This window comes from Berghia stephanieae, chromosome 1 (genome assembly GCF_034508935.2).
Source record: "Berghia stephanieae isolate SIO BIC M18660-M18661 chromosome 1, UCSD_Bste_1.3, whole genome shotgun sequence".
NCBI lineage: Eukaryota > Metazoa > Mollusca > Gastropoda > Nudibranchia > Aeolidiidae > Berghia > Berghia stephanieae.
The window spans coordinates 28,216,855-28,227,291 of record NC_088360.1 but is presented as its reverse complement, the minus strand read 5'-3'; the positions used below and the strand labels follow the sequence as shown (position 1 = coordinate 28,227,291).

At 38.3% G+C, this 10,437-nt stretch overlaps 1 protein-coding gene across 1 annotated transcript in view; it reads left to right on the top strand.

Moving 5' to 3' along the window:
* The first annotated feature begins 558 nt into the window (after window positions 1-558).
* Window positions 559-10,437, top strand: part of LOC144971265 (uncharacterized) — a 71,487-nt gene continuing 61,608 nt past the window's right edge. Inside the window, exon 1 of the mRNA XM_078911873.1 lies at window positions 559-849. The gene's annotated coding sequence lies outside the window, so the exon portion shown is untranslated. The remainder of the gene's footprint in view (window positions 850-10,437) is intronic.

Sequence of the window (10,437 nt, the reverse complement as noted above, 5' to 3'; positions counted from 1 at the left end):
CTCTCTCTCTCTCTCTCTAAATCCTTCACCCAATCATTTAATTACTCACTCACTTACATACCTGCTCACTCACTCAATCGCACATCAATCGCACACTCACTTTATTAAACACACACTCACTAATTCAATAACTCAATCACTCACTTAATCACAAACACACACAGATACACACACACACTCATTAACTCAATCACTCACTTAACCACAAACACACACACGCACACGCACAAGGGACACAAACACAACCACACACTTACTAACTCAATCACTCACTCACTCTCACTCACTCATTGCCACTCACTCACTCACTCACTCACTAACTCTCACTCATCGCCACTCACTCACTCACTCACTCACTCACTCACTCAAACACTCATCTATTCCCAGCCTATCTAGTTCCTTACAGACTTAGCCTCCATTTCAACAACAACTTCCACCCTCCCCCCTCTCTCCTCCCCCCCACCCCCTCCCTCCATTTCCCATTCTTCCCATGCACTCGTACCTCCGTTCTCATCCGTCCTCATGGAAACTCTTCGAGTAGTTCAGGTAACGTTATAAAACCGACAGCAACCTTTTAGTTAATAGTTATTGATCTCTCTGTGATCGTACAGCCGTGGTGCTACTGGTCGTGGTGCGTGGCTGTGCGGAATTTCACGTCAAAATTCGCTTGTAGGACATTTACTTCGTGTTGTGAATGGAAACTTGCGTGACATTTTAACGACGTATTTGTATAAAGGAAAATAACATATTGATAAATTTACGTTGGAAGTATTACTTTTTGTAATTAAAAATAAGGAAATATTTACACAGAGGACCTATTACATTTACATTGGAATTCTCGTAACTTTTGTAAGTACATATATAAATATATAACTACATTCTCTCTCTCTCTCTCTCTCTCTCTCTCTCTCTCTCTCTCTCTCTCTCTCTATCTCTATCTCTTTCTCTCTTCCATTCTCCGCCATTCCCCTCCTCTCCCTCTCTTCTTCTTCTTCTTCTTCTTCTTCTTCTTCTTCTTCTTCTTCTTCTTCTCCTGTCTCTCTCTCTCTCTCTCTCTCTCTCTCTCTCTCTCTCTCTCTCGCGCGCGCTCTTTCTCTCTCCCTCCCCACCCCTATCTCTCTCACACACACTCTCTCTCATTCTCCCTTTCTCTCTCTTTCTCTTTATCTCTTTTATTCCTTAGTATGAAAGACATCTGAAATTTGTCAGCATTACGTTTACTCGTTTAAAAAGAATATTAAGCTATTTTTTTTCTTATTTATTTAACTGTTTATTTATCGAGCAATCTTTTTTTCTATCCTTTTATCTATATATTTATTCTTTATTATAATACACGGTTAGCATTTTAGTGAACGACTGAAAATCAATTCATATAGATATAAACACTGAGAGGATATGTTATATAATATATAGTCTAATATCTACAGTTATAAAACATGAAAATTGTGACCAATTGGAAAAAATAATGTAAAAAAATAACAAAAGACAACAATTTAAAAAACAAACAAAAAACAATTAACAAAAGGAAAAAAAAACAAAACCAAAAAAAAAAAAAACCAGAAAAAAACCCAAAAACAACAACATGTTGCTCACAAGTGAATATTCAGCTTATCTCACAGCATTTGAATAAAACGGATGCTTTCAATAAGTGGGAATTGGGGGGGGGGGGGGGGGGGGGTAGAGGGTCCCAATAGTTGAGATGGTAGAGCACTCGCATCACACCCAAAAGGAGCGACATCCATCCCGGTGTTCGTCAAGATATCTTTTCAGGCCCCTTTGAATACCCAGTAGTGACCGGGGAGCTGAGACTGTTTGATCTGGCGGAAAGTATTTTTGTGATATTATACTAGCGTCCTGTCCATAGGAAATATCAAGCGATTGCTATTGTCTATTTCACGCAATAGAAACCGGGGTAAACTTCGACTCTGTGGGGCTCATGATTGTGAAGGACTAATCTTTTCCATGAAGAAAAGTGTGTTTCGTTTCTTACGAAAAATGAAAATGGAGAGACTTCTTATGGGAACAATACATCTCTCAACAATCGCCCATGGACACTGTATAGTTCCTATACGAAGCCTCTCCATTTTCACTCTTTCGTTAGTATTTTCATGATCACCGGCTTCAGGCAGCCCCGGCCCGTTTTCTGATTTATTTCTTAAACTTGTGCGGCTATGTGGTCTAGTGGTATGACACTCTCCTTCGGATCGGAAGGTCCTGGGTTCGAGCTCCGCTCGGCGCATAATTGAGTCCTTGGAAAAGGCTCTTTACTCACATTCTCTCACCATACTCAGGTGTAAAATGAGTACCTGGCCGTTAACAGCGTTGTCTCTGTCTGTCGGAAAAAAATTGTAATATCGCCTACCAGGCGTCATGTATCGTTCTACATGATACGTGTTGCTCTTGGCCAGGAACCCTTTGTAAAGCGATTTGTTGCTATTTTCATTTTGTCCTTTCTTATGCATATTTGTTGTAGTTTGTTGAGGGCGAGTGTAGAGAGTTGTTTTCTTCCCCGGATATCTTCCTTACCCGAAAGGTACCGAGTTCGATCACCCGCTGCTGCGTTGTGTGGCCTTGAGCAAATCACCTCGCCCTAGCTCAATTTCTGGCGCTGCACTGCGGCTGACGCCTCGGCTATTCCAGTCTTCCTATAAAATAGACAAATTTCCTCTATGGGATGAATAAAGGGAATCTTATTTTACTTTTTCTTTTTTTAAATCCCTAATTAGTGATCTCACTTTTATTTTTCGTCTTTTCCCAATTATTTTCTTCCTTTGAGAAAAATCTTTATTTATATTATGTTGAAATAATAATTTCAATTTCTCACATTTCTAAAAACTCAAAAGTTCGTATTTCTTCTCGATTTATCTAGTTCTAAATTTCTGGGTGGGGTTCCTGACCTCCCATAGTGGGCGGGGAGGTACTTACTGCGTCTTCTATCCCCTTATATCTGTTTTCCAACTTGCTTTCTGTCTTTGTCTTGGAATGAGATTACTTGGTTTTGTCCTGGTCCTGACCGGAGACCCTGGCTGGGAGGGAAACAGTCAAATGTGTAGTTAGTTTTTGGAGGTGATATTTTTTTCCTTTTAAGTCATCTCTCTGTTATGCACTGTATTATGTTTTCTTTATATTATATATGATTTGTAAAACATTTGAGTGTATTCCTCTTAATGGGGACCTGTGCTTGTGTCTGGATAGGATGTTTAGGTGATCTCAAACTAAGTACACTGATGGTATGCTCTTGGAATCTACATCTGTTCCCTATTTGAACCAATTCCCCTTTGTCTGCCTTATTCTTGGATGCTTTAGTTGTAATTCTAGAACTTTTTACTATCCCATTTTCTTCCTTTTTACTGGCGCTGATAGGACCTTAGTGTGTTGCAACTGCCGTAAAACCCTTAAAAACAAACAAACAAATAGTTCTAAATTTACACATCTGGGTCCGATTAATTCTAAAGACAGAAAACAGCATTGAGACAGTGAGTGATGGCATGGCATGACATGACATATGACATAAATTTTCCATGTATTGACAATGTCTGTAATTGGAATGTTAAAGCATTGATCCGGCATTCCTGTTTCGTAGATGGTAGACAGTTTATCAGCTATCAATATAAAGCTTACGGTTTACCAATAGCTGATAATAGGACATGAGATTAACGGAAGAATAGCGTCCCTTGATTGGACGTCACCCATAGTCTGTGACGTCACCGGCGGAAAAGTTATTAGAGAGAAAACGTCATGTTGGAGGACGAGAGACGCATGCGCACGACCAACACGACGTTCTCTCTCTAATAACTTTTCCGCCGGTGACGTCACAGACGATGGGTGACGTCCAATCAAGGGACGCTACTCTTCCGCTAATCTCATCCCTATAATATTTACCCTTGGAAAAGTGTTTGTATGATATTTTGTAGAATCTCTTTAGCTAGGATATACTCAATCTATTATTGTTTTTTTTTGTTCTCCTTCTTCCGTGACCATTAATATCATCGTCACCATTGTCATCATCATCATCATCATCATCATCATCATCATCATCATCATCATCATCATCATCATCATCATCATCATCATCATCTCAGTCATTTCTATTGTTTATAAAATCCAAGTAATCACATCCATCTTCACCACAATGTCTACCATTTATTGTGTTGGAAACCAACACGGGTTGTGCAATCCATATTGTGTGTTACTGTCACATTTGATTTACAACCCAGTGAGAAAATCGCTGTAATCTGAGAAAACACATTTTGTTTCAGTTTCACATTAAAAAATAACATTTAGCCTGCTTACTTCAAATATCAATTTGATTAAAATGACCCTCAACATTTCAACATTTATCAAACCTGAGACTTCATTTGAAGAGTTAATTTCATTCCCAGCTGGTCATATAGAACTATGATTCTCATTCATAAAGTTCTAACTGCCAGTTAGGCGTCGTTTTGTACAACGTAACACTCTCGCAATATCCATCACTGCTTATATCCAGGTACTCATTCACATCTGAGTTGGGTGGAGTAATTTGTGTTAAGTGTTTTAACCATGGAACCGAAGACAGGATTAGAATTTACACCACAGTCACTGTCACCCATCCGGCCACTGAACACGCTTGATATCGCTTGACATGAATTAAGACGTACGAGTCTGCCATATAATTCATATATTATATATATATATATATATATATATATATATATATATTATATATATATATATATATATCATATTATAAGTTTTAGGCCAAAAATATAAAAGTGTATTTTGTAGAAACCAGGCGGAGTAGGCTATCGACCCGGCTCTCGAATCGTGACAACCTTGGCGTGCGACATTTGGTATGAATTAACTTTACGAATCTCTGTTTTCGATAACCAAACCGATCTATAGGGAATGAGATTAGCGGAAGAGTAGCGTCCCCTGATTGGACGTCACCCATAGTCTGTGACGTCACCGTCGGAAAAGTGATTAGAGAGAGAACGTCATGTTGGTTGTGCGCTTCCGCGAGGACGAGAGACGCATGCGCACAACCAGACTATGGGTGACGTCCAATCAAGGGACGCTACTCTTCCGCTAATCTCATTCCCTATAAATGAATAGAGCATGTATTGACTCGTCAATTTATCTTGTCACGTGATATTACGTTTTCATGGAATTGGGTACTCGGAGAAGATTCCATCACTTTAATTAAGTCTAAAAATATCCATTCGTTTGTTCTTTAATCACGGGTTGGGATTGTGGGGGAGGGGAGATTATATTTATCTATATTATAGTAAAGAGAAAGAATTCTCGCCATCTTTTGAAACAAATGACAAGGATTATAACAAACAACAGCAAGAAAATAAAGATATAAAAATCAAAACTAAATCAAAAACAAAAACAAAACAACAAACAAAAATTAAACAAATAACTGAAAAGACAAGAAAACAAAACAAAACAAAACAAAACAAAAACAAACAAAAAATCAAAGATAAAAACAACAAAGTAATAATATTAATAATAGATAATAAAAACATCCAATTGAACAATAATAAAAATATATCCGGACTTTGAGATTTGGATAATAAATACAATATAATATTCCTGTTGCAAAACCTTAGGAGAAGTTGATAATCATGATTATAGATAGTATGCAGATGACGTCACTCAGGCCTTTGTTATTGTTTTTGCCATCCGCGTTTGTGAGTTGTTCTCACTAAACTGTATTAACCAGACTATAAAAGTTCATGGTTACATAGAGTTTGTGTGTTGGTCCGTCATACTTCCGGATGGCAATGTTGTGAACTCCTTGGCCAAGCGCATTCTATCTATATTCTTTCTTTTTCTCTGTTAAAATGTGGATAATTATGTCGTTTATTATTTTTTTTCCTTTCTCCCTCTGAGATAAAAAGGCTAGTCCCTTTCGTTAATGGAATGAGATAGTAAGCTGCCAGTGGGTGTGTATGTGTGTGGTCTGTAAAGTAATGAACAAACATGAAAATTACAACTTTTAAAAAAGGAACAAAATATCAGGCACGGGACGTTTCAAGCTCTAAGCCTTTTTCCAGCCAATAAAAAATAAAAAATCCAATTGAACAATAATAATAATAATAATAATAATAATAATAATAATAATAATAATAATAATAATAATAATAATAATAATAATAATAATAATAATAATAATAATAATAATAATAATAATAACATATCCGAACTTTGAACGTTGGATAATACATAAATACTATATACTTTTTCTGGTACAAAACCTTAGAAAAAGGGTAATAATGATTTTATTCTATTTTCCTGTTAAATTTTTTATAATCATTTCGTTGAGATTTTTTTCCTTCTCTGAGATAAAACGGCTATCTGGTCCTTTTCTTTAATGGGATGTGATAGTAGTATGAAAGAGGCTTTGTGTGTGGTCTGTAAAAAGTATTGATCAAACATGAAATCAAAACTTTTAAAAACGAAACAAAATATCAGGCACGGAACTTTGCGAGCTCTAAACCCTTTTCCAGCCAATAACAAAGAGCAAAAGGTTTGAAAATTTGTGTGTGTGTGTGTGTGTGTGTGTGTGTGTGTGTGTGAATGAACTGCTGTGTAAGACAAAACAGAGAAGAAGATAAAAACAGAAAAAAATTAATCCCTAAAATATCATCATATCTCAACCGGGGTTCGAACTTCACACCTCCTGACTAAGGGTTTTGGGAGATGGTGTATTCTGTATGGCTGTGGTCTTGTGGTATGACACTCGTTTTCAGATCGGAAGGTCCTGTGTAGAAGCCTTGCTCGGCGCATAGTTGAGTCCTTGTAAAAGGCTCTTTACTCACATTCTCTCACAGTACTCAGATGTAAAAGAGTAGGTACCCGACCGTCAACACCATTGAAAAAATGTAATATCGCCTAACAGGTGTCATGTCCCGTTATAATACATGTTACGTGTTGTTGGAGCCTCAACCGAGGTTCGAACTTCACACCTTCTGTCTATGGGTTTTGGGAGATGTTGTCTTCTGTGCGGCTATGTGACCTTGTCTGTCAGACTGGCTGATCTTTTGGGATTATTTTTTAATTTGTATTTGTCTTCCTTGTTTTGTCTGGGACTGTTCCATACACACTTTTCTGTCTGTGATCTTTAGCTTATGTCAGTGCCTGCTCTCAAATTTGTGACTTTGAATTTTCCAGATCTCTGCTTTTGCCTTTGCCATTTTCCCAGTATTTGTGACTCATCGTCTCAAAACGGTATTATGCCATAATGAACCAGATGCGTAAAAGCCGAATTTAATGTTAAAACTGGTCAAAAATATAACTTGTTGGCATTAGCACCTTAAAATATCGGTATCCATTCTCCTCAATAAAACATACAAACTGAACACAAGTCTGATATTTCTGGCTATAAATTCAATTTTCAACATCATAACCATTCCGACTTAATACCGTTTTGAGGCAAAGGGTCACATTTTATTTTTTAAAAAAAGCAAATTCTGAAAGAGACGAGTAAATGAATCTTGAAGTCACCAAATTTTTCCTATTAAGGGTTATTTACTATTCCGCTCAACCAGTCCACCCTAATCAGAGGGCAGCAGCCGCCATTGTTGGGCGTCGTTGCCATGGCAACGCAATCAGTTCCATGGGTAGTAGCTGTTGTTGTGGTGGTAATGGCAGTCGGTGTGCGGTAGGCTGGGGGGTAACGAGGTGGCTGTTACAATCTGTCCGCCCATACCGCCATCATGCCGCCCAATGACAAAACATATTTTTTTGAAAATTTTCGCCAGAAAATATTTTTACTTCGAACATCGATCGTTTAAAACAACCCTCGACTTGTCAAAATGTCTCAATAATGAGATCTCGTTATAACGTCTTGCCCAGGCTCAGGTTTGAGATTTTTTGGACAAGTTTTGGGTCAATATTGATCGACCGATCTATGAAGTAAGATACTCGTATTTTTAGCCAAATTAGAAAAATAGGATTTTTCAGTGTAAGGCGGTATCGGCTGGGTCTGATTAATTTGCCTGGATCGATGGGTGCTTATCAAGGTCTTGTGCCGGTTAACAAATATATCTATACAAAGTATGTAATAAGTGAATTATTTACTCGTTACTGAGCAGCTATGGCTATATATAAGAAAAAAACTTGAGTTTTAATGTAGAGCAATATCCTAATAACGAAATAAAAGCGTTTTATATTGTATCCAAAGCCAGCAGTAACTCTTAACATGTAGGATGAGACATGACGCCTGTGAGGCGTTAATACAATTTTTAAAACATAGACAATGCTTTTACCAGTCAAGTACTCATTTTACACATGAGTGTGGTGAGACAATGTGAATAAAGAGCCTTTTCCAAGGACTCAATTTTGTGTCACAACACAGCGGGGCTCGAACTAGGGACTCCCCGTTGGGAAGGCGAGTGTCATACATCGGGACCATACAGGAACAACTACAACAGAGGTTTGCCAGCGGCTTCTAATGGAGCTCACACGACCATGCTATGAGGAGTGACCCAAGATGCAAATTCAGTACCGCACTCGTGCACCGTCGCAAACCCATCCGAAGCTTTGTTACTTCGCACCGCTCAACTAGAAGTTCTGCGGTTTCGGGCTCGTTACCACAACGCGTACATGTTGGGCAGGTGGCAAGCCCCCACTGATGCAATGAGCGTGCTGGGCTTCTCTAATGTCTAGAACAGTGATTTACTCTTATGCAATTTGAATTGACTCTTTTAAAATAAAAAACAAATTTAAAAAAAATCCTTTTATTCATCCCGTAGGGGAAATTTGTCTCTAGGGTCTAATCCAAGGGAAGACTGGAATAACCCAGGCGTCAGCCACAGTGCAGCGACGCAAATTGAGCTAAGGTGAGGTGACTTGCTCAAGGTCACACAGTGCAGCGGCGGGTGATCGAACTCGATACCTTTCGGGTCGGAAGCAAAGACCGTACCGCTGAGCACACGCTGCCCCATCTCTCTCTCTCTCTCTCTCTCTCTCTCTCTCTCTCTCTCTCTCTTTCTTTCTCTTTCTCTCTCTCTCTCTCTGTGTGAGTGTGTGTGTGTGTGTTTAACTCTAGATCCGCGTAGGTACATTGTTGTACGACTCTTTATCAACCATGTTCGACGTAATAGGATTCAATAGTCGTAACGTCACTTCCTTCCTAATGACACATGGTAACTTAGTAACACTGGCTCTAAACTATCGGAACAATGGCGGACGCCCGTATGAAATATTTCTCCGGCGAGTATAAAGCGTATCCAGAGGAAAAAAAAACACATACATTTGATCATGTTTTGACTTTTACACATTCTGATCACAAGACATATGAAAAGTTCTAGCCAGCATGAAAAATATAACGTAATGATTTTCTTTGTTTAGAACCAAGATGGCCGCCGTTGCCAGGCGGCGTGACATCAGACTATTGAATCGTATTAACCAAATTAAATGTTGTAGGCCACTGGGATTCAAGTAAGGACTCACTGGAGGCCATTTACCTTTAGAAAAAAATCTGATGTCATTTTCTTTTAAAAGTAAGACTGGGTAATGTTACTAATGTGGGAGGTTGCACTGTCTTGGTGAAAAAACAACAAATAAATGACGGATCGGGAAAACGTGAAACAAAGTCTGAAAAAGTTTTCGTTGGTCTGTGGATCAAACCTCTGAAGTCTCGATTTTCAAGATCGGCGGATCAAAACTCTGATGTCGACATACGAGCTTTGCGCACCGTGTTTTATTTAATTTTGGGCGGATCAAACCTCTGGTTTCATCCGCTGATCGTGAAAATCAAATCTTCAGATGTTTGCTCCGATGACCATCATTTTCTAACAGCGTTAGATACATGATTTTCAGCGTTCACATTTGTTTGTTGTTGAAGTGTCATGGAAATGTAATCTTGATTTTCTTTTCCAACTTCCTCAAGCAGACACTTATTTTGTTTTTGTTTTAATGTTTTTGATAAACCGATTGCTTTCATGGTAAAATCTACTTGGTGAAATTATGTCTAATTTTGTTTGACTGTAGATAACCTTATTATGTGGGTTTCTAGCGAACCCTAAAAACAAGACGAAGTTTGGAAACTTTTGATATCGTGATTTTTGAACGGCTTTTGTATGTACCGCATAGAGTCTTAACTAATTTAGGGTTTTTAATTAAACTTGGAAAGTATTAACGTCAGGTTTTGTTCTCATTCCTTGTAAAATGTCGGATGATTCTGATTTCTATTTTTATTGAAACAGCGTCATACGTTTTTTTTCCGGGGGGGGGGGGGTTATTATCGCATCCAATAGACAGTGTGCGCTTGGCTAAGAAACTCACAACATTGCCATCCGGAAGTATAACGGACCAACACACAAAACCCTGTGTAACCTTGAACGTTTATAGTCTGGTTAATACAGTTTAGTGAGAATTACTCATAACCATGGATGGCGAAAAGTACCAACAGACACCTGAATGACGTCAACTTCATACTTTCTATAT